The sequence below is a fragment of the Monodon monoceros genome, unplaced genomic scaffold (assembly GCF_005190385.1).
Source record: "Monodon monoceros isolate NGI ecotype Baffin Bay Population unplaced genomic scaffold, NGI_Narwhal_1 Super_Scaffold_17, whole genome shotgun sequence".
Lineage (NCBI taxonomy): Eukaryota > Metazoa > Chordata > Mammalia > Artiodactyla > Monodontidae > Monodon > Monodon monoceros.
This window is the reverse complement of record NW_021703773.1, coordinates 20,295,894-20,319,860: the sequence shown is the minus strand read 5'-3', so window position 1 is coordinate 20,319,860 and position 23,967 is coordinate 20,295,894. Positions and strand designations below refer to the sequence as shown.

Genomic DNA, 23,967 nt, shown 5'->3' with positions numbered 1-23,967 from the left:
TTGCTGCAAATGGCATTATTTCATTCTTTTTTATGGCTGAGTACTATTCCATTGTAGATATATATATATGTATGTATATTACATCTCCTTTATCCATTCATCTGTCAATGGACATTTAGGTTGCTTCCATGTCTTGGCTATTGTAAATAGTGCTGCTATGAACATTGAGGTGCATGTATCTTTTCGAATTAGAGTTCTCTACGAAAATATGCCCAGGAGTGGGATTGCTGGATCATATGGCAACTTTTGGTTTTTTGAGGAACCTCCATATTGTTTTCCATAGTGGCCGCACCAAATTACATTCCCACCGACAGTGTAGGAGGATTCCCAAGAAAACATACTCTTATATATTTCTAAGGTGAGTGAAAATTGTAAAACTTTAAAATTAACAAAAACTACTACTACTAAAGAAAATCGCTAATATTTAATGAATAACAATGAGCCAGGGATTGTTCTAAGTGCCCCATATATATTAACTCATTGGTCCTCACAACAATCCAGTGAGGAAAATATTGTGATTAATTCCATTTTCATCAAGGAGACTAAGGCACAGAGTCACCGAGTCATACATCTAATAAGGTGATGAAACAGGGATGCACACGCTGACAATCTAGATCTAGAACCTGTATTCTTAGGAACTCATAGAAAGGCAGGGAAATTTTATACTTTGTGTCCAAGTCTTAAATAGAACCCAATATATCAAAATTCTTCTTTCTGGAACTTGTCTTAAAAAATAACCATATAGGGAATTCCCTGGCGGTCCAGTGGTTAGGACTTTGCACTCTCACTGCCAAGGGCCTGGGTTCGATCCCTGGTCGGGGAACTAAGATCCCATATGCTGCGCAGCACGGCCAAAATAAATAAATAGATACATACATACATAAATAAAATATTTAAAAATAACCAGACATAAGTATAACCATGTCCTCTAGGAATAAAATAAAATACTGGGAAAAAAGAGAAACAAGATGAAAATCCACTAATAGCAGGTTGGTTAAGTTAACCATATTATAGCCATATAATGGGATATGTTCCTGTTAAAAGCCATGTTGTAGAACAGTTCTTCCCAACCCTTTCACATCATGACACATGGAGAAAATGACAGTATTTTTATGACATACTGGGGTAAACAGTAGAGTTGGCTTGAGGTGACTGGTTCTGGAAGCTGGTGGTACATGCCCACATAGCCACTGCAAAAGACTAAGGGATCATTATCTTGGCATGTTTACAGCTCATCACCAAAGATGAGTTAGAAAGTTCTCACGTATAGGTATATATTTTGCCATAGGAAAATGTTCACTAGATTTTGCTAAGTGAAGAAAACACAAACTGTAAGGAATTATGACATGTCCCAGGCTAATAACTCCATCCGTATGTACTGGTACAGATGGCCATACAGCCATACCAGTTGTTAAACTGTCAAAGGACCTCTATATCTGTTGGTAAATAGCCACTGCACCAAGACCCCTCCCACCACCACCACCATACACAGGGCTTCTCCCAAATATGGCAACCCTGGACCTCCTCAAGATAAAGTAACTATGAGCTAAAGCCTGGGACAGGGATTTGGAAGGAGGGTTCAAGATCCTTATTCATTATCACCCAGCTTTGTTCTGACTGGTTGGTGAGCTATGCAGCTGTGCTGGTGATTCAGTGTTTTGAATATAACCTCTGTACATAAAAGCAATCTAGGTAGAGGAAAATCTTTCAAAGAATACATATTACAAGTGTTAATGTTTATTTTCTCCACAGTCTTCTGGATTTTCCACTCATTTCCTTGACCAGATATAAGTTTATAAATAGGAAAAGAAGATCAATATGTAAGTAATGCTTTTAGAAGTAATCTTGTGATTATGGTTGAATCTGAGTCCTTCAATCCTGTTATTTACTTACAGAAGTGTCTTTGGCCTTCAAAGCAATGGAAAGTTCCTAAGTTGGCTACATGAAGGGTCCCACTGGTTGGGACTAACAGGATACTGGGTGTCACATCACCATGCTGACCTAAAGATAAGAGAGTCGTTTCCCCAATTTCTAGATACCTCAAGACATGCTCATATTCTTGTGGAACCTGGAGAAGGAGAGAGGCCTCCAGGAATAACTGAGATGGAGTTTCAAAGGCAAATTTATTTTGAATTAAAAACAATAAAGAACTGTGGTCCAACTTCTGTTGCTGGGTTTGTGGACAAAAGTTTCACACAAGTACATTCCAAAGGGAATTCTCTCCACACATTCAAATCACAGGGCTCTCCCAGCCTCTCCTGGGGCTGGTGCTGCGGTGAACTGGGCCACCATTATTTATGTCAAGAAGGCCACTGCTGCCTGAGTGACGCAGTTCAGTGTGAGTGGCCCCCGGTCTACAGTGATCTCCTCTGCCTGGCATGACGAAACACCACCTTCTCTTCTGTGTCTTCCATCTCCCCTGTTACAACTTCAGTGTGACTGTAAAGGGGACCCTTTAGTATCGTTATCAGCCCTTAACTCTAAATTGACACACAAAATATTTTCTGGCTTTTCCTGATCCTTTTAATAACGTGCAAACATCTGTTCTAGTGTCTGGCCCACTAGACACCCCAAAATATTACCATAGAGATAGTTATGCTCTTATCTTCTAGGAACTCTTATTTTCCTAGAAAATACTTCCGTGTGCTAAACTGGGAGATTCTGTGTTCTTACAAGATCCACCATGATCCAAACTGGCCAGTTATCATTCTTTTTCCTCTGGTCACAGTTAATTGGTATATGAATGGATATGTGACCCAAACCAAGCCAATTAGAAACCCTTTCTGAGTTTTTTATTTGTTTGGGTTGTGTTTTTGTGTGTGTGTGTGTGTGTGTGTGTACTTTACTGAAACTAAAAGATCCATTCCCCTTTTAGTTTGGGAAGTTATAACACATACAATTCAGGAGCTGTTAGTGGTCATAAGGCCAAGTCTCTCTCATAAGAAAAAGCTACTTTCATGTAAAAGAGACTGAAGCAGAGGCAAGAGGTGGTGGATGTCCTATAGCCTAATTTTATCCCTTCCCTTCTTCTCATTTTTAATAAACATATTCTTTGGAGTCCATGAACTAATGAAGTATTTTTCAATTTGCGTTTCTGGCATTTGGAACCTTAGGATTCTTGTTTCCTCCCTTTTTTACTCTTCAGTTTTCTTCCTGTCCTAGGATAAAGTCCTAAAGAAATTAGACTCGGCAAAGAAAGTTGTTCTGAGAAGTGAGTTGCAGAAAATTCAGGGGTGGGGAGCTGCTGGGAAAGGTAGCCCAGGGCAGCTGAGGGATGAGACCGTGGGAAGAGGAGCCCTGAAAGATGTATCACGGACAGAGAAAAGAGTCAGCCGCTCGCAGAATCCTGCCTGAGGCACTGCTGCTCTGCTGTGGGGAAAGTGAGTCCTGGTTTGTTTGTTTGTTTGGTTTTTTGCGGTACGGCGGGCCTCTCTCGCCGCGGAGCACAGGCTCCGGACGCGCAGGCTCAGCGGCCATGGCTCATGGGCCTAGCCGCTCCGTGGCATGTGGGATCTTCCCGGACTGGGGCACGAACCCGTGTCCCCTGCATCGGCAGGCGGACTTTCAACCACTCTGCCACCAGGGAAGCCCGAGTCCTGGTTTTTGTTTGCGGTGTTATTTAAAAGACCAGGAAAAGCTAGAAAAGTTTTTTGTGTACTTAGAGTTAAGGGCTGATAACGATACTAAAGGGTCCCCTTGACAGTCACACTGAAGTTGTAACAGGGGAGATGGAAGACACAGAAGAGAAGGTGGTGTTTCGTCATGCCAGGCAGAGATCACTGCAGACCGGGGGCCACTCACGCTGAACTGCGTCGCTCAGGCAGCAGTGGCCTTTTTGGCATAAATAATGGTGGCCCAGTTCACCGCAGCACCAGCTCCAGCAGAGGCTGGGAGAGCCCTGTGATTTGAATGTGTGGAGAGAATTCCCTTTGGGACGTACTTGTGTGAAACTTTTGTCCACAAACCCAGCAACAGAAGTTGGACCATAGTTCTTTATTGTTTTTAATTCAAAATAAATTTGCCTTTGAAACTCCATCTCAGTTATTCCTGGAGGCCTCTCTCCTTCTCCAGGTTCCACAAGAATATGAGCATGTCTTGAGGTATCCAGAAATTGGGAAAACGACTCTCTTATCTTTAGGCCAGCATGGTGATGTGACACCCAGTATCCTGTTAGTCCCAACCAGTGGGACCTTTCATGTAGCCAACTTAGGAATTTTCTTGATGCTCCAAGACACAGTCCATAGAGTTCATCCTCCTCTGGAGGACATGCAGCCATTCTTCTGTGAAGGCTTTTCACCTCTCTGCAGGTACTCTTGGGGTGAGGCAGAGGTCACTCTTGTTTGGGGAATCCAGCGATTTTTATGCCTCTCTATAAGGGAATCTTCTCTCCTTCCTCTTAGGTGTTCAGACTACCTCCCATCCTACTTGCTCCCCTTAGCAAAGCACTCTAAAAGAGCTTGGGCTTTTGGAACCCAAATTCCAGGAAAGGAGTGATTTTAACCACCTTCTGTTTTCCATCTGGAGTTCAATCCTTCCCTGTGACAGGAGAGAACAGTGAGACCCACCTGCTTGTCACAGGGAAAGAAATATGCAAAGAGAACTAAAGTAAATTTCCATCTCAGTAAATATCTCATACTTTCCATTGTGAGCTGCTTTTCAAAAACTTTGGGAAGAAAAACCGAGTGTGCCATTACAGTCGCCTTATATCTCTAATCCCTTAAAGCCCAGAATTTCTTCCCTGCTCTGGTGAGACTGTCAGACTCTGCCTGAAGCTAAACCTCATGGTTAACTTGATATGGTACTGATGTTGCTCTTTCTCTTGTTATTCAAGTATTTGTTATTGTGCAAAGACAATCATATATAGCATTTATGTAATAATGATATAGAAATTGAAATATTTTAGAGTCTGGTATTAGGTAATTAAAAAGATCTCCAAAACAATTTGTTTATTAAATCCTATACTTTGGGTTTCTGCTTTCTCAGTGAACATGAATCTTCATAATGATTCAGTTTCTCCTGTTTGTTTCAGGCAGGCAGAGTTATGTACAAGGACCTACGCTGTATAGGAAGGAGGCTTGGAGGAAGAGTGGACGTCAGATGCATCCCAGGAGTTTAACTTAAAACCTGCCTTGGGGGAAAGGCTGGAAGAGTAAAACAGAAGTGAGCAGAAATGTTCTAGTTGGGTCTCCAAGGTGCATGCCTGAATAAGTGTGTGTGTGTGTGTGTGTGTGTGTTCGCATACATTCATACCTATAAAGAGAGAGTTATGTGCATAACACTATAAATGAGCCATAATTCCATAACCATACTCATTTTTGGACGTTCTCTAGGGTTATAAGTACACACACTTTCTCAATATTTACCTTTGAATGAGTGTATTGAATTAATGGTCTCAAAGGATATATTTGAACAAGGGAAGTGTCATCACAACACCTCACTAATTTGGAAGTTGTTTGTCAGACAACTGAATTATCTGTAACACAGCTAAGAGTGAAGAGCAAAACAAAACAGAAGTCTCAGGACACTTCAGCACTGGGCACTTTATTTATGAAAGCATCATTTTAGTCTGTTTGCCCTTATGTTACTTACAATTCAAGTCAGCCAGGTTTTTTGGTTTCTTTGATGAAAGGACTTAAATTCTGGAGCCAGAAGGACTGGGCTTGAATTCAAGTAAATTAACCCTTCTGAAGCTGACTGAGGCTCATTTTCTTCATCTGTAAAGCAGAAATAATGGCATCTAACCATAAAGTTATGTTATGAGAATTAAAGAACCTAACATATGAAAAGAATCTAATGAAACCTGATAGATACAAAGTATTCTTCAATCATGATTTCTTTTTTCTCCTTCTTTTCCCAGCCCACAGCAGATGGAAAGCAGGAGATTTTAAAGAGGCACAGAACAACAACAGCAAGAAATGAGAGATCCTTCCTGACCGTAAGAGGTATCAAATAGAAAAAGCAGCTCAAAAACACCATGATCCTTACTCACGTCTGAGGCCATCAGCGGGTCCCAGGAACCAGGAAAAGGTGAAACTATACTTAGCACATTTCTCAGAAGTTGGTGAGACAGGCCAGAGACTGTAGAACTACTTCTCCCCCAAATAAAGAAGATAAAGAGAAAATGTTGGGGGTAGCTAGTAAAACCTTGCTCAGGATAGAGAAAAGCCGAGGTGAAGCCGAGGCATTTGCATGATGAGAAATGGTTGTATTTGAAGAGCTCAAATTAAACTCCTTCCATGTAGCAGAGGCAGTGATCCCTTTCAGTAGAGGGCCAGATAGTAACTATTTTCAACTTCGTGAACCCCGTAAAGTGTCAGTCACATAGTCTTCTTTTGTGTGTGTGTGTGTGTGTGTGTTTTGCCACACTTTAAAAATGTAAAAAACATCCTTAGCTCACATGGTGTATAAAAAAAGCAAGCCACAGACCTAGCGCTGGCCCACAGACTATAGTCTGCTGACATTGAGCAATGACGTACTGTACAAGATTACAGTCAAGTGCCTTTTACAAAATTACATAAATTAATGGGTAAGGTGTATATGTCTGCATTCAGATCATCCCACTAGAAACAAAACTACACTGTCATTTTAAATAAATGCATTCATTGGGGATTACTCGTGTAAATTTGCCTCTACTTATAAACTGGATTTTTTAACCAGCCAAAGTGACGAATGTTGAAAGTAGGAGTCATATACACATCTGAGAAAAGAGTAAAAGTATATCACATAATAAGAGCCGGTGTTTATTGTGAAGTTACTATGTGTCAGGCACTGAATTTGTAGTTGCTCTGGACTGAATTGTGTCCTCCCAAAGTTCATATGTTGAAGCCCTAAACCCCTACTGTGACTGTATTTGGAGCAGGGCCACTAAGGAAGTAATTAAGGTTAAATGAGCTCATAAGAATGGAGCCCTAGTTCAGTAAGACTGGTGTCCTTCTAAGAAGAGGAAGTCACCCCAGGAGTGCCTGTACACAGAGAAGAGGTCACAGCAAGAAGGCTGCTGTCCGCAAGCCAGGAAGAAAGTCCTCCCCGGAAACCAGCTGTGCCAGCATGTTGATCTGGGGCTTCCAGCCTCCAGAACTGTGAGAAAATAAGCGTCTGTTGTTTAAGCTACTGGGCTGCAGTATTTTGTTGGGGCAGCCTAAGCAGACTACTACAGCACTATTTAAGTTAAATCCTAAGATATCCTTTAAGGAAGGCGTTATTACTATCCTTACAGAGAAAATCTAGAGGCAGAGAAAGGTTAAGTAACATGCCCAAACTTGTCTAGTTAGTCAGTGGCAGAGATGGGATTTGAACCCAAGCAACATAATCCAGGGCTTGTATTCTTTCAACCAAGGTGAGCAGGTGACATTGATGCTTTTCTCTGCTTTATATTAAGGATGGCTTCCCACTTAATGAAACAAAACCCATAGGAATTACTAACTAATGTAGAACAGTGGTGCTTACTTTAGCACATGACCACCTGATATAGAGGGCTTCTCTATATCTTAATCATACAAATTTCACTGCTTCCAAAAGGAGCAAAACAAAGCAGAGCTCAAATAGCCTATTGCTCAGCTGGGTGGTTGTTGGAATTTGCCCAAGCGAAGAAGTGTGAAGCAGATTTTATTTCTCTCCTTATGCCTTATATAATATATACGCACTTATAATGTACACCATGGCCACTTTAGTACAGACATTTTTATATAAACCATTTTTTTTGCAAAATGTGATGTATACTAAAGATTAATTTTCCAAAATAAACTGGTCTTCCAGAATTTTATAAACGTGAAGGGGATAAAGCAGACATACCCACGCGAGCCAGCCTTTATCTTGGCAGTCCTTTCTCATCCTCCCTCTCTCTCCTCTGTTGCTCCTGGTCTCTGAACTTAGAATCCAGCTTTGGCTAATCCTCAACAGTGTTGCACTAGAGAAATGCTCAGACTTCGATATTAACCCTGAACTGAATTAAATTATAACTGATTACACAGTTGAACATTGTTGCAGTGATGGCTAACATGGGCAGGAATTATCATTAAAGTGTCCCCATGCTGTCAACTCTTCTGCTTACTTGGTCTGCAGTTTCATAATCAAAAATGTAACCTACATGGTCTCGAATGGACTCATCTGAATATTCTGAACGAAAAATGCCAAACCAGAATGCCTCAGGAGAGTGAGCAAAAACTCCACGTAACAAACCGGCCCTCTTTGGACCAGTAATAGATAAAATCACATTCATTTCATTGAGTCCCCAAGAGCTTGTAATTTTAGTCATATAGAAATGGCTTTCTGAAATGTCTAAGCAGGCATTTTTTTTATTACTTTTCTATAAAACATTCACTGAATACTGATGATAAATATTCAGTTGGATTATTGTGGAAACAAAGCCTGAAATGTAAATATTAGACTTCATCATTTATTAGAAAAGGAGAACATTTTTGAGAAACCTTAATTACATAAGCCTGACTGACTAACCCAGTACAAAAGTAATTAACTTTATCATTTTTTTCTTCCATTCTTACCTTACAAGACTGATGTTCAAAAATGTTAAATCTGTGATGGTTGTCCTTTGTTTGATGCTGAAAAGAAATGGAGCTGTGTGACTGTTGTGTATGTGTGTAGAGTTAAGCGTAGCTTGTGTTATTGATAATATCAACAATAAGAACCAATATTTTTTCATTCAACTACCAATCCTTAAGAAGCACCAAAAATGTGTTGAGCTACTTAGCTAGCTACTTATGATATACCAGTAAATAAAGCGAGGAACTCTGCCCTTGGGGAGCTTACTTTCTACTGGTGGGAAATAAAAAATGAGCAATGAGCATGACAAGTAAGTAAATCCTATTGTATAAGAAGTTTTGGAGGAAGGTTCTAGACAATTGAAAATGGCCCACGGCAGGGCTTGGTGTTTTGAGGAAAAATAAAGTGGCTGGTCTGATGCTGGAGTGCTATGAGCAGGGGGAAATGGCAGGAAATGAAGTAGAAGATGAGACTGAAAAGGTGGCAGGACAGATCAGGTAGCACATTGTAGGATGAGTTACGGCATGGGATTTGATTTGATTTGATTTGATTTATAGTGTGATGGGAGGGAGCTATTAAAGGGTGCTCAGTGACAGGTGATGTAATATAACTCACATTTTAACTGGATCACTCTGACTCCTTTGTGAGGAAGACCTTAAAGGGTCAATGGAGTGAAAAGGAGCTCATTTAGCTCTGCTGGGGTCCAGGGGACTGGAGGGGCAGTGGTGGAGATGTGGTCAATTTTGAATATAGTTTGGAGAGAAGCCAACAGGCTTTTCTAATATGTGAGGAGTAAAAGGAAGAAATATTACTCAGCCATTAAATAAAAAAGAATCTTGCCATTTGCAGCAATAGGACGGACCTAGGGGTCGTGGTGATCATTTTGTAATGCACAAAAATATTGAATCACTATGTAGTAACCTGAACCTAACATAATATTGTAGGCCAATTAATAAATAAAATAAAAACGAAAGGAAAAAATATGAATTTATCTGTAATAAAAATCACCTTCCCTTTGGCGTAGGGAAGGGGCATGGAGAAGAGAAATGTAGTAATCCTTCTCATCCACGTTAATTATGACCACAAGCCCAGGGAACTATACATCCACAGAAAAATGTGGGCAGCACTTTAGTATTATGCAATTTTCAGGGACAGCCTTGTCTTTTTGAATTCATAAAGAAATAGACCAAAAAGGCAGGGTGAGTGGTAGTGTTCAGTTTTGCCTTTTTCAAGGATAATAAAGTTTTAGATGCTTGACCAAAACAGTGTGTTGGTGGATGTGGCCCTGGAGCCTATATTCAGGCTACAAGCCCATCTTCTTTTAACACTGACACTATCCTAAAAGTATATTAACTTGAACACATGACACCTTTGGAGAATGGAAAATAGATTTTTGTGTTTGGCCTAGTAGGGGAGTGACACAAATGAAACTAGAAAGACCAGTTGGAAATTTTGCAGCTATAAGACATGCAGTTTTAATGCCATGAATACTAGGTCACCAGAGGGTTTTAAACAGGAGAACAGCATAGAGAGATCTGTTCTAGAACAATCCCTCTACTGAAATAACAGATTACATATTTATACCCATGCTTTTCTTTCTAAATTTTCTTGTAAGTGACCTCCTGTCTACTAGATGATGAGCGATAGCCAACTGCCTGCCAGAGGAGAGTTTGGGTTGGTGTACCAGAAATGCAAAGAGGCAAAAAAGTAAAATTTGGTGTTTCTTTTTCTCCAAAATAGTTTTTGAAGTTCACCAACCCTCCCATCAATACTTTTGAAAGACAAAACAAGTTCCTTTGCAAAGGATGTATTTTATGGAAAGAAGGTAAGAATCTTGAGACTCAACAGCAGGACCTTATTAAGGCAAGGACTAAAGTTTTTTAAAACTTTAAACTGGAATAAGGGCAGGAGTACACAGTAAGAGTCACTTCCACTGAGATGAGGTATCCTAGGAGAGGAGACTTGGATGGATTGGTATTTTGGAGGAGGGCAGGGCCACAGAGGGTGCCTGACTGTGGGAATGCGGTGGTTGTAGAGGTGATTGTTTGGGTGCCTGATCGCCAAACAGGAGTGATTGTTGGGGTGGGGAAGCCGGGTGGGTGGTTGGCCACATACAGACAAATGGACTTGGAGCAGAGAATCAAGCACAGCTGTCTCCAGTTCCATTGAGCGAAGGCAAAGCCCAAGAACATCAACCCCAGGTACTGAGCAGCACAGCTCACCCGTGCTGAGAAGCCACGCTGTCTATTCTCATTGCTCTTAGGAAGGCCATCCATTGACATGGCGTTACCTGGATCTACCTGTCTGTGCATCACTGGAGCAGAAATTTGCCATTTGCACTGCACTATCTGGACTTTTTCTTTCAGTAGGTTAAAGTACTCATAGGCCCTTGGGTACAGAGTATGGAATCCTTGAGGAGTTAGTGCTGATGAGCAAGGGAACACTCCCCTCCAACCCCAGCACCTAAACTCCGGGTCAGTCAGGACAGTGGTGTTAACTCAGCACCACTCCCTTCCACGGCCACTGTGCTCCCTTTGGACTGCAGTAATGGGGAGTCCGGTTAAGAGGCAATGAAGGGGCTTCCCTGGTGGCGCAGTGGTTGAGAGTCCGCTTGCCAATGCAGGGGACACGAGCTCGTGCCCCGGTGCGGGAAGATCTCACATGCCGCGGGGCGGCTAGGCCCGTGAGCTGTGGCCGCTGAGCCTGCGCGTCCGGAGCCTGTGCTCCACAACGGGAGAGGCCACAACGGTGAGAGGCCCGCGTACCACAAAAAAAAAAAAAAAAAAGAGGCAATGAAGGCTTGAACTGAGGCACGGGAACACCGGAGAGGCCACATTTTCAGAAAAACATGTTTCAGGTTTGCAGTTTACCAATTTCAGGAATTTTCCCTTGAAGATTTTAAAACCTAGGCTGCTTTCCCCTACTATCCATGTAACATGAAATAGCTTTTACATTGGCATGGGAATTAAAAAAAGAAAATTTAGTCTAAGCAAAACATAATTAGAAAGATCAACATACTTCCTTCTTAAGCATATGATATATGCAAAAGCCTAATAGAAAATATTTTGCTGTCTTTGCTCTTCAGTATTATCTGTGTCACAGCTACCCGTTCCCATCCCTCCCTCTGAGACCCATTAGAGCAGATAATTATGAGTTGACTAGATACAGGGAAGAGTCAAATTAAGCAGTGATATAACCAGCAAGAGCTATGCGAATTCTTTCCCTCCCACTCAGCAGATGGCTCTCTGATAGGCTCTTTTGCAAGCTCGTGGTTGGACACCATTTGGAAATGCAGTCAATTAATTTCTGTGAACCTAGGCAACTGCGCAGCCTAAGAAGAGATCACCAATAGCGTCCTTCTCTCTTCCTTTCTTCTTTCCCTCCAACCTTCTGTCCTGGGAGTCTGGCACTGCATTAAGATGCTTGGCATTCTGATGCAAGGTTTAATTTCTGAAATCTTCCAAATGGCTCACTGCTGGCACTAATGGAAAATCTCATATTGTATGGAGGATCTGTAAGGCTTCACTACAGAATATCAGCATACTATTTCTGATCACCTGACAGCATTCTGGTTGCATTCACAATAACTGCCGTATGTAAAACATCGTTCTCTCTCCACCTGTGTAAGTATGCAAAAACTTCTCTAAGACATTTTCTTTTCTAGTGTAAAAGTTGGAGAAAGCACAAGTAAAATTCCCAGGTATATATCTAAACTTTCCATAATGAGTTCTTTATAAAAAAATAATTTTAAGCATATTTAAGCCAATTTAAATTATATTTCCCCCCAAGCACATTTGTATACAAAGCTATTCTGTAGTCCATCAAAAAAATAATGTAGCCTACATTTAAAATTATTTTCTAGGGTTGGGAATGAATACATGTCAGTCCCACCCTTATTCTCTGCCCGATCCTGCTTGTTGCAAAGCTCCCATTTGTAAGTCTGTTGGTTGAGAAAAGGGGGGCTATTGCTGAAGACTTGAGAATATAGAATTTCACTTATGTTAGCATAATATTTTGTCACAATTTTTTGTCCAGTTAAACCTAGTAACTTCATCAGCAGTGCAACATATATGGTTTTTATCCACTTAATAAAAAATATAGTGAAGCAGTTGAAACAACCTGAATGCTTAATAAATAGACAACCTGTTAAAATAAATTATGACACTTCAGCTTAGCAGCATATTATGCAATTATTACGTGAAAATTATAATTATAACATTATAAAGTTCTACAGAGACATAAAAATGCTATAATGTTGGAAAAGGAAGCAGACTAAAAAATTATATCATTCTGTAATTACAAATATGAAAAATTATGGAAACATTCATAGAAAAAGAGGAACTTGCTTATTCATTAAGATGGCAGAATGGTTGTTAAACTTCTTCTTTAAAACGTGTCCATTTATGGGTCTCTTGATATGATGCACTGTGGAGGGTATGACATCACTTATGTCTGTACACCTGCTAGCAATGCATAAACTGAGTCTAGTCATGAGAAAACATCAGACACACCCAAAATCAGGGACAGCATACAAAATAACTGACTTATACTCTTCAAAAATATCAAAGCCATGAAAGACAAAGAAAGAATGAAGCCCCATTCTAGATTACAGAGACTAAAGGGACATTAAAAACTAAAAGCAATGTGTGATCAGACCAGAAAAAAGAGTTGTGACAGACTCTACTAGGACTGGTATGCATTTGCTAACTTGAAACAAAACTCATTTCTTAACAGAAATGATTGAAATTTTAGCCCACACCCACTTATAACAAAACATTTATGTAGAAAATAATTCAATTACTTATCAGATATTTTATTGTAAAAATTCAGTGTTTAAATATAATATGTAAATGTTGGTGATGTAACCGTAAAGCTTTAAATTTCAATAAGTACTCTTTAAACTACTTTATTATAAACATTTAAATTTTATTCTAACATTTTATTATATTTTTTCTTTTGCCTTTCTGATTTTTTATAATCAAAATTTCTTGAAATGAATTAAGTTGCTCTGTGTTGCTGTATATTTGTCACAAAGTTTAATAATCTTTGTTGTCCCTGTCGATATTCCAGGAAAAGATAGAATAGTAGTAGTCTCACAACGGCAAATATTTGGTCAGATTATTGCCTTTTCTTGGCTCAGTGATACTAAATTTGTAACATATTGAACTTCCAATGGCAACAAGTGATGTTATTCCTTCTGAACAAAATAACCAGGATAAACTTTTTTATATTACCTGATGAGAACAATCCAGTTGCAGTTTGGCTAAAAAAAAGAACAACAGCAACAAGAAAAAAAAACAAAGGAAACCCACTCATGTCCTTATTATTATGTTACATGAAGGCTAAAGAGAAGAAGACTCATTGTACTGTAACTCTTTTCCGGGATTGAAATTTTCTGTATAAATTGGGCTTGGGATCCAATTTATTCATATAAATTATTCTTTATTTTGTCTTATAGTCAATAATGTAGCTGCTCTTTCCATTTTGTATATGACAACTGAGTCTGTTTTAATTACCCTAAAAGCAAATCTAATGGGTTAGAATTAGATTTTAACAAAGATGTCACTTTGGTGGATGTATTTTCAGTTCAATGGTAAAAATCCTACCCTAGTACCTTACTTAAAAAATTATTTAATGTTTTGTTTTGGTCTTTTGGATTAGCTGTAATTGCAGAAAAGTCTTCATAGCCCAGAATGGCAATTGTTACAGCTGTGATTGATTTGACAGGTTTAAAACTGCACCCTCTTCTCATTCAGATCATCTTGAGACCAACAACTCAGATTTACTGTTGGGAGTTAAGAGTTTGCCATGGTATAGAGTGAAGATGATTTGATTGCCACAGGAATTCAGCTTCTGATTGGGGCCTTGCTGTGTTCTAATCAACGAAACTAATGAACTATATACACTGTAAGTTTATCTACTAGGAAGCCTTGGATTTTTCCCAGAGCCAGTGGTAATCAAGTTTGCCTTGCCATTGCTCATACTTGATCACTAAAAATTCATGTCTATTCATGCCCGTATTTAAAAAAAAAAACAAAACATTGATTCCATGTATATGCCTGTCACTTGCTTACTAAATGCAAACGAACCCCACAGAGTTATATCACATCAACCTCCTTTAACACATAGTGTAAAGTACAAAACTTTCCCTGGAATCCTTCCTCTTTTCGGTGACATTGTTTTACACCTAAATTTGCATTTGTTCGGAGTGGCATGAAGAAATTTATTATAACTGATATTTATGCATAATTCTGTATTTTAAAACATAAAAATTATTATTAGTTTTCTTGCTTGAGAGTATTTGACTATTTTACTTAACAGCTCTTTATTAAGAAGCTGTTTTGTGCCAGGCACCATGTCAAATACTAGAAGATAGCAAATGTGGAAATGGACAAAGGGGAAGATTGCAGAGGAAAGGTGAATAACTTTATACTCAACGTATACATTATATTGATTTATCTTGTTGATAGAGTTATAGATGTGGTAAACCTGACCTATAACCATAAGAAGACAACAAATAAATATATACATACACTTCTTGGTTTTATTAGTTAGCACTTAAAAATAAAGTATTGAAGCTTTTCCTTCTCTCTTGGTTCATAGAGCTCACTGTATGAGATGGATTGAAACTCTTAAGAAGGTACCAAGTAAGTACCAACTCTACCAAGTACCAATGTACCAAGGTACCAACTGTAAGTACTATAAGGAAGTCTAGATCATGGACTTACTTATGTATATTTTTCCAGAGGACTAGAGTTAGAAAGGATAGGAAATTGTGGGCTGAATGAGGCTAGAAATAGAAGGTGGAGTAGATTTCAAAGTAGAAATTAAGGTTTTTGCATTAAGATCTTGAAAGAGACTGTTACAGAAAAAGCAGACAAAATCCTTGCTCTTGTAGATTTCACATTTGAGGTTTAATATTACAATCTGTCTTTGCCGTGAGACAGGGAGTGGTTTTTCAAATTGTTAGATATTCAGTAATATAATGGAAAATAATATAAAGCTTTTGCAAAACAAAAGGGTGACTATTGTAAAAGATGCAATATTTCATGTAGTCAATAAAAGTGATATGAAAGAACTGCTCAGATCACAACAAACCCAATGACAAATGAAAGTCTATCCATCTAGACAAGCTAATAACTGAAGAAAAGGAAAGGAAACAAAGTTGCTGAATAATAGGTAAGTAAAATAGAATGACTTAACCATCAAAGAATTTTAAAAGATCACGGGAAAAATTGATGAAAACTAAGAATTCTTTTACAGAATAATAAATGAAGTAGGAAATCCTATACCTCTATAATATAATATTATGAGAAAAAATAAAAGCCCAATCCATCTACTAACATTTGATTAATTTTATTCTTAGAACTAACATGTTATAATCTTATTTTTATTAAAAGTAAAATTAACTTATTTTATAATTTACAACTTTCTGACTTTTACTGAGAAAGTCTTGGTAAAGCCTTTCCCCAGCCCACTCCCCAATATTTACTGTTACATCAGTCTCTGATATATGAATTGATTTTAAGTGGCTTTTGCCAAATACCAATGATCAAGAGCCTTCTTTATCTATGTGTGAACAGCCTTCTCTGCCTTCCAATTTTGAAGTCCACCTAAGACAAAGTTAATTTCACTTTCATTTTGGATAAGCAATTTGCAGAGTTGCCTACATTTTCTATTATCGTATTCATTTCACTGGATCATAACAATATCTTTTGTGTTTAGCATTCTCTAGGCTAAAAAAAGTAAACAATTAAAATACCTCAAACTTTAGTCTCCTCCATTTATCACATCTATGTACTATCATATGTGTATTTTCTATCATTGCCTAAGAAATTAACACAAACTTAGCAACTTAAGACAACATACATTTATTATCTCACAGTTTCTGTGGGTCAGAGTTTGGACACAGCTTGTCTGAATCCTTTGTTCAGACTTTCAAGGTGTTGACTGGGCACATCTGGAGGCTTAATTAAGGAAGAATCTGTTTCCAAGCTCATTCAGATTGCCGGCAGAATTCGTCTTCTTGAGGGTGAATGACCGACTCACATTCCCTGGCTTTTCACTGGCTGTCAGTTGGAGGCTGCCCTCAGGTCCTAGATGCTGCCTACAATTCCTTGTATGTGGGCTTCTCCAACATAGCCACTTACTTCATCAGGCCCACAATCTACAATGACAGAGTCTTACATAATACAATATAATCATGAAAGTGACATCCATCACCTTTGTCATATTTTATTGGTTAGAAGTCACAGGTCCTACCCACACTCAATGAGAGGCATTCCATGAAGGTATAAATACCAGTAGGTGAAAATCTTTGGGGTCATGTTTGTAGCTGACTGGTACCATCTCCCACTATGATAAACAAAAATATGTGACTCTGGAAATTAAAGTCCAATGTTTCATTAAATGAATTAGTCCTTATTTATATCATTTTTGGATAATCAAAACAATTATATAAATTTACTAAAAACAAAAAAGTATCTTATTTAGAATTTTAACATTTTTAGTATTGTACTTAACTTTTAAACTTGTCTGATTTAAATTTCCTGAAGACTTTGGATGTGTTTAGAGATGATCTAAAACTGCAAAATATCACTTTTTCCTTCAAATAAACCTAAACCAAAGGGAATACAGGTAAACATTTTATAGAAATCACTGAAATGAACTATTTCAATTTCTTAGCTGCTGATAATATCTTTCAAAAATAAAACTTAAGTTTGTGGACTTGATTAAATTTATTTTAAAGTAGCAAGTAAATAGTGTATGCAGCCACAAGGATGAAGAAATGGTTAGTTAATAAATTAGCCTGGAATTAAAACTTGATGAAGAGTATTCTGATTTATATATTTATTAATTTTCTTAGATCAAAGCAAGAACACTAATTAATAGGGAATATTGAAAGAGTTTGCTTTATTTTCTTTATTAATAGTATATATAAAATTTTACACGTTATTATGACTTACATATAAATTCTCTATAGATATTAGGAATAGGAATCTGAAGAATAGAGATGCAGATTCCCTGTTTTCAAGGGCAAAACATTTCAGGCAGTAGTTGAACAATTTATTGCAAAGAATTCTCTCTTTCGGATTGTGGGAATATAGTTCTGTCCTCTGAACATAGTTCCTATTTTATCTTATCTATACATTCTCGATACTATGTTGGATTGTTCCAGTTATGAACAATATTAGATAAAAGATGGCAATGGAATAATACTATCAAGATGTTGAAGGAAAGCAACTTTCAATCTAAAATTTTATATGCAGCTCAAATTGTCATTTGAATGTGAGATGAAATAAAGATAATTATATAAATAATATAAAGTTTGACGAAAGTTTAGGAAACAGATCCCCATTTGAAAAAAGTCTTGTAGGAATATTCTGTAGCTAAAGATAAAAGAAGTTCCTGAAAAAGAAATGAAATAAGTTCAAGAAAGAATTTATCAAATCTTATTTAGTAAATCTAAATAAGTAATTACAGTTGACCCGTGAACAACACCAGTTTGAACGTCCAGATCCACTATTACGAGGATTTTTTTAGTAGTAACCACTACAGTACTACACAGTCCACAGTTGGTTGAATCCATGGATTCAGAACAAAGGATAAGGAGGAACCACGTATACAGTGGGCCAACTGTAAGTTATATGTGGATCTTCAATTGCACAGAGGGTTGACTCCATTGACCCCCATGTTGTTCAAGGGTCAATTTAACTTAAATAAAGGCTTTGGGACTAAAACTCCAAAGGATATTGGAAGAGGAAGAGGAATAAGGAAGATCAGGAATGATAAGGTTGTTATCAGTGGGAATATACAATATTGAGAAGCTTTAGGAATTTATTGGGTAAATATAGGCCTAAATTCAAATAATCACCAGAATAGTAAAAATAGAAAATAAACTTTTAAATCAGTAGAAGAAATTTCAATATATCAGACACTAGGACAGAAGAAAAAGTAAAAATAAAGCAAAACTCTGTATGTGTTTGTGCATATACATTTTTGTGTGTGTTGAAAAAATTGCCTTAATAGAACGGTGCCTGGAATAAATATAAATGAGTTTAACATCAAATAATAGTGCTTTCACGTTAGATTTTAAAATCACTAGCATAAGATCCCACTAGGTATTTTAAAAATTTATCTCAAAAAAATATGAGATTAAAAACAAGGTATTTAGGGCTTCCCTGGTGGCACAGTGGTTGAGAGTCCGCCTGCCGATGCAGGGGACACGGATTCGTGCCCCGGTACGGGAAGATCCCACATGCCGTGGAGTGGCTGGGCCCGTGAGCCATGGCCACTGAGCCTGCGCGTCCGGAGCCTGTGCTCCGCAACGGGAGAGGCCACAACAGTGAGAGGCCTGCGTACCGCAAAAAAACAAAAACAAAAAAACAAAACAAAAGGTATTTAAAAAATTTCTCTCAGAAAAATATGAGATTAAAAACAAGGTTATAGTATTTTAAAATACAGTTTAAATTTTTCTACATACATATGTACATACATACATAATATACATACAGAGAGATATGGAGAGAGAATTTATTGTGAACAAACACAAACACACATAGAATAAAAGAGCACAGGTGAATATTCCTAAAATTGAGTATGTACTAGGCCAAAATAGAGCCTCCATAAAAGAAACGACTTTATGTACATTATATTTTCTCACTATAGTGAATTAAAATTAGATATAATTTATAAAATAATAGATTTTAGCAAAATAGGATATATATGCGTTAAAGTTCTTGAAACCTTCATTTTCAAGCACTTTTTCACTACTTCTCCTCCCACAAGTAAAACTAGGCCCAGAATGTTCTATAAGTAAGCTTTACCAAAAATTCAAGAAATAGATGATCTGTATCTTACATGAGTTGTTTCAGAAAATATAGAAGGACAGAAAACTACCCAATTCATTTCATGAGACCAGTATCATATTTTTAAAAATTCAGCTCTGCAGAAAAAAAAGTTATGTTAATTTCATTTCTAAAGAAGTTGCAAATATCCTAAATACAACTGTGTGTAATTAAATCCAATAGAATAGCAAAAAATGAATTCAATGAGATCAAGCCTGATTTTTTTTTTAAGTGTAAGGATTTTCATAATAAAAAACCCTATAAAGTAAAATGCCATAAAATGAATTCAGGAGAAAAAATCCATGATTATTATAGTATTTATTTAACAACATTTATTAAAGCATTCATACTGCACCAGACACTGTTCTAGGGCTTTACACATATTAACTAATTTAATTTTCATAATAATATTATGAGGTAGGTAGTATTATCATCCACATTTTAAAGATGAAACTGAAGGAGATTATTTAGGCCAGTTAAGTTCATTGCACTAATTAGAGGCAAAGCTGAGATTCAAATACAGGCAATCTGAATCCAGCGTCCAGGTCTAGGTTTTTAATCACTCTTTATGCTGCCTCTTTTGTGATAGATGCTGAAAAATCATTTGATAAAGTTAAACTTTTAGTATAAACATACTAGAACCCTAGGACTAGAAGAAAACATTTTTTATATAAAAAAGCTATGTTTATAGAAATTTTCATATGTTAGATACATTTTTTTTTAATTTAAGGAATAAGAAAGAATACCCCCTACCACTCCTCCCGTCCAACATTTATTCACTCAACAGGTACTTGTTTGTCACCCACTATACTCCGAGCACTCTCCTAGGCACCGGGAGAAAAATAACACAGGAATGGGGAAAGAGAGTACTGGGTGGGAGTTACGAGTTTAAATAAATGGATCAAAAGGAAACATTTGAATTAAGGGTTGAAATAGGTAAGGTGGTGCTGGAGGTTCTGGCCAGTGCAAAAAATAAAAATACCTTTTAAAAAAGGGACCAAGAGATAAGAATAGAAGTGAAGAGATAAAAACTATTATTAGAAGGTGCTCTAGTCACTTACATAGAAAAGCTTCACAGAAAATAATTTATGTTAATAAGAATTCAGCAGATTTCCAAGAATTAAATCAACCTAAAAATCCATAGCACCTCTTTACATCAACAATAACAAATTAACACATAATACAAAATTAAACACCATTTATGTGAATATCTTGAGTTTAACTTATCAGAGAACGCATAAGACCTTCATACTCATGCATGCACACACACGCTTTAAAAACTCTATTAAAGAACTTTAAAAAAGATCAAAATAAGTGGAAAGAAACACCACTTTATTGTCAATTCTCTCCAAATTAATGTAGAAATTGATTATTCAATATTCCTAATTAAAATTCTAGCAAGATTTTACCAGGGAATTTGAAAAGCTGATTCTAAAAAATACATTGAAGATCAAAGGCTCACAATTAGGTAAGGCAATTCTGAAAAAAGAAACCCAAACTATTGTATTAAGATGTCACAAAGCTATATTAACTAAAAGAATATGGCATTAGCATGAAAAAGATAAATAGAGCAATTGAATTGAGAATAGATTGTTCAGCAAATCCTTTTAAATATGAGAATGTGGTATATGTTGAGCTGGCATGAAAAATCAGTGGTAAAGGATAGAGTATTTGTTAAATCACATTAGAAAAATTGACTATGTAGAGAAAAATGACTTTGAGCCTACCTCACAGCATATTACAAAATAAACTCCAAATGAGAAAAATTTGAAGAGCAAATCTATAATTTTAATGAGAGACATGCCTTCTTCTTTATCAGTTTTTGTAAAAAGAGTTCTAAAAATGTCATCAGCCAACTAGTTTCCAAAGCATCCAAGCTCTGAATTGCAGCCCTGTGTTTTTCTAGCTCTTCTTGATATGTTTACATCTATGAGGAGGATAGAATTTCAAAGAGGGGTTGTATAACTCTATAAAAATAGAGAGAATTGGTTTAGAAGAGGCCATTAGATTTGGTATCCAGGAACTCCTCTGAAACTTTAGAGAAAGGAATTTCACTAGCCAGCTGGGGACACAGTCTTAAAAGCACCCAAAGCATTTTGGACTTTCTATAGGAGGACTCAGCTTGACTAAATATCTGGCAACAAACAAGCATTACTCACCAAGACATTGAGAAATACAGAACTGTTACGTTTATTTTTGTTTTATTTAGAGATGCAGACAAGCTCCTGTAGCCAAAGCAAAACTTGGAACCATTCTGGATTTTGGTCTCCGAGCTTAGGTTTTATAAAAGATTCAACAGTACTTTTGACAATCAGTGGTTTTCCCCAATGTCCTAACTAATATTATCTCTTCACAAAATAGGCTCTCACAGCCAGGCTGTGGTAAATAATCCCTGAAAACACAATATTCACTGCCACTCCTGCCTCCTGAATTACTGTATTGCCATGTCTTAAACATTCTGGAACAAAGGCTCTACAAACCCAAGCTATTTGGTTCCCTAAGAGAATGGGTCATAAAGAAAAGAGGTTGGGCTTCCCTGGTGGTGCAGTGGTTAAGAATCCACCTGCCAATGCTGGGGACACGGGTTCGAGCCCTGGTCCAGGAAGATCCCACATGCCAAGGAGCAACATAGCCCATGTGCCACAACTACTGAGCTTGAGCTCTAGAGCCCATGAACCCCAACTACTGAAGCCTGCACGCCTACAGCCCGTGCTCAGCAACAAGAGAAGCCACCATGATGAGAAGCCCACTCACTGCAACTAGAGAAAGCCCACGCGCAGCAACGAAGACCCAACACAGCCAAAAATAAAATAAAAATAAGTAAATTTATTTTTAAAAGGTTTATAAAGCCATTATTATTATCATCATCATTTTCGTTATCATTATTATTATTTTGCCAAGGGCGTGGATTGTATTCTTTTCTCTCCACATGATTCATTCTTAATGGTAAGAGCTTTATTTTAGCAAGTATTTTTGAGGTCTTTGGAATTTAGGAGTAAATACACAAAATAATCCATCCAACGTTCCAAATCATGGGTTGGAGAGTAGGAATTATTGTGTATGTGTGTCACCCTATAGAGAAACCTGTAGGTAATTTACATAAGGAAAATAGAGTTTATCCCTAGCAGAAGAGGATTTTCTCACAGCCTGACTGCTTCGGGGAGCAGTCCTCCTGGAGAAAAGAACTGGAGGGCAGAAGTTCAGGTTTCCACTTAACATGTGAAAAATAAATTTGTAGTAGAGTTTTCAGAAGGAAAAATGGGCTCTTAGAGTAGTGAGTCCCATGCAACTAGAGGTATTTAAGCAGGGTATGGGTAGTTGTAAGAGAGGGAAAAAAAAAAAAAACCCATAAAAGCTTTCAGCGGGCCCAACTGCCTTTCCATTGCTGAGAGTCTCTACTTCTGAAAATTCATTTGGGGGCTACATTCATTTGTATACTTCCTCATCACATATGTGTAATTCTCAGACCTTGAGGGTTGATGGATTGGGCATAAACTTCAGTTTAAGTAGACAGCTTTGTGGGGGGACACATGGAAGCGTTCACATTTCCATGGAGCCCTGTTGAGGCATAGAACTAGGAGGAACACATGAGAAATGAAAGGCAGTACCGGTGTGGGGAACTTTCGTTGTCTTCCCTACATGAGAAACATGTGACACAAACAAACAAGTATATTGGTCAGTTCCTTGTCAGCGATTTTGTTTATACCATTCTTCCTTGTTTGAATTCCTCCCACCCCATCTCCACCCATGGAAATTCAACCAGTGTTCCTGTCCCAAATCAAATGGAACTTTCCCCATAAAATAACTCCCTGATTCATAAAATTAATAACTCCCTGATTCATGCTTCCCATATGTCTTTTCAGTTTTAGCACTTAATGGGTACTTCTCTTGCAGCCTTTAGGTTATTCTAAAAATATCTTTTCTTACCTACTGGAATCTAAATGTCTGAGGACAGAGAATGTGTCTAAGAGATCCTTACACCTAAAATGTGTAATGACACCTGAAATATGTAATTATCTACCTTATAGCTAGTACATTTCACTAGATATTAAATGAATGGAAGAATGAATCAAACATTCTGAATAGAAGGAAAATGTCAAAGTTGCTTTGCTACAGCAGGATGCCTCTCTCCTTTTCCTTTGATCGAAACTATATGTTCTTTTATTTCAGACTTTGGGCTGGAAAATGATAGGATCATTTTCCAGCCCAAATGACAAGAAAACTATGAGGGGTACAAAGTAGGGAAGTTTGTTGAGGGCATATGCAACTCCATGAAATAGTTTCAAAGATCAAGGTACAATTTTTTCCCCTTTCAGGTAAGGAAAACTGTCTGTGAGTGGAATTAGAAAGAGGAAAAAGACCAAGTGAAGTTTAATCACTCATCATGAGTGGTATTAGAACCACTGAGAAAATTATCGAGAAAATGACTTTCCTTCAAAAAGGTAAACCCTGTCAACAGCAGGCGGTAAAAACCCCAGTCAACAGCACTGAGCGAAAGGTAAGAAGATTTCAAGCAACTTAAATGCAAAGAAACTTTTTAAGACATTAGTGACTCTTTTCCACATTTCCATTAAGGTTCTATCCATAAAGAAAATATTCCCCTGTATTCCACAGCAATATA

General features: G+C 37.6%; 2 long non-coding RNA genes across 2 annotated transcripts; both read left to right on the top strand.

The window, feature by feature from the left end:
* The first annotated feature begins 258 nt into the window (after nucleotides 1–258).
* LOC114897458 lies at nucleotides 259–11,665 on the top strand. The gene is made up of 6 exons (XR_003794137.1): nucleotides 259–358; nucleotides 1,753–1,820; nucleotides 5,030–5,160; nucleotides 5,858–6,027; nucleotides 10,240–10,324; nucleotides 10,763–11,665. It is a non-coding gene; the product is annotated as an uncharacterized LOC114897458 (long non-coding RNA).
* Nucleotides 11,666–14,200: 2,535 nt separating this feature from the next.
* On the top strand, nucleotides 14,201–23,764 carry LOC114897459. Its single transcript, XR_003794138.1, has 3 exons — nucleotides 14,201–14,406; nucleotides 15,103–15,146; nucleotides 23,663–23,764. It is a non-coding gene; the product is annotated as an uncharacterized LOC114897459 (long non-coding RNA).
* Nucleotides 23,765–23,967: the final 203 nt, after the last annotated feature.